Consider the following 855-nt stretch of genomic DNA (forward strand, 5'->3'; position numbering starts at 1 on the left):
GAAGGTTGCGTGTTCAAATCACGTCGGGGTCAAGTGTTTTTTTCTTCCTCTCATTTTATGAACACAGTTTCTTTTTCCCACAGTCAGCACCCACACTGGGTTGCTTTATATGAACACCAAATTGTAGTAGATATCAATAAGACGTAATGTATATTTGCATTGGTGAACTAATAATAATATACATTTCTAAGGAAAGAATGGCAATTTTACACTTTAAAAAATGGTCAAGTCCAACATTCAGTTTTCAGTTAAAGGCAAAATTATGTACAGTATGCATAGTAAAAATATACTTATACTATATGAGTATCAAAAATAAGTAAAAGCCTTTTTTCCATCCGTTTTAGTAAATGGATGGAAAATGACCTTTAATGTCTCGAATTTTGCAACTCTCTCCTCTTCGGTCTCGCTCACAAATCCCTCCACAAACTTCAATTGGTCCAGAATTCAGCTGCCCGCATCCACAACCTCGCCCCCCCATATTTGTCTGATCTCCTCCCGTCCCACTCCCTTCCGCTCCCTCAATCCTCTTTGTCCATAAACCTCTCTGTCCCCCCCCCCCCGCCGTCTCACCCACCATGGGGGGCAAGCATTCAGCCTCTGCTCCCCGTCTTTGGAACTCCTACCCCCCCCACTCAACATTGATTCATTCCCCCATTTCAAATCACAACTAAAAACACATCTGTTTAAAACTGCCTAGTCCACCTAAATGTCATTGCTCTGCCTTTTCTGTTGCGTTGCTGTATAGTATTTGTTTTGCTGTTGTATAGTATTTGTTTTGTTTTGCTGTATAATATTTGTTTTTCTGTTTTGTTGGTTTTGCTGTTCTTAATTTATGAATTCCCTGTGCGGCGTCCT

Source organism: Etheostoma spectabile, chromosome 19 (assembly GCF_008692095.1).
Source record: "Etheostoma spectabile isolate EspeVRDwgs_2016 chromosome 19, UIUC_Espe_1.0, whole genome shotgun sequence".
Classification (NCBI taxonomy): domain Eukaryota; kingdom Metazoa; phylum Chordata; class Actinopteri; order Perciformes; family Percidae; genus Etheostoma; species Etheostoma spectabile.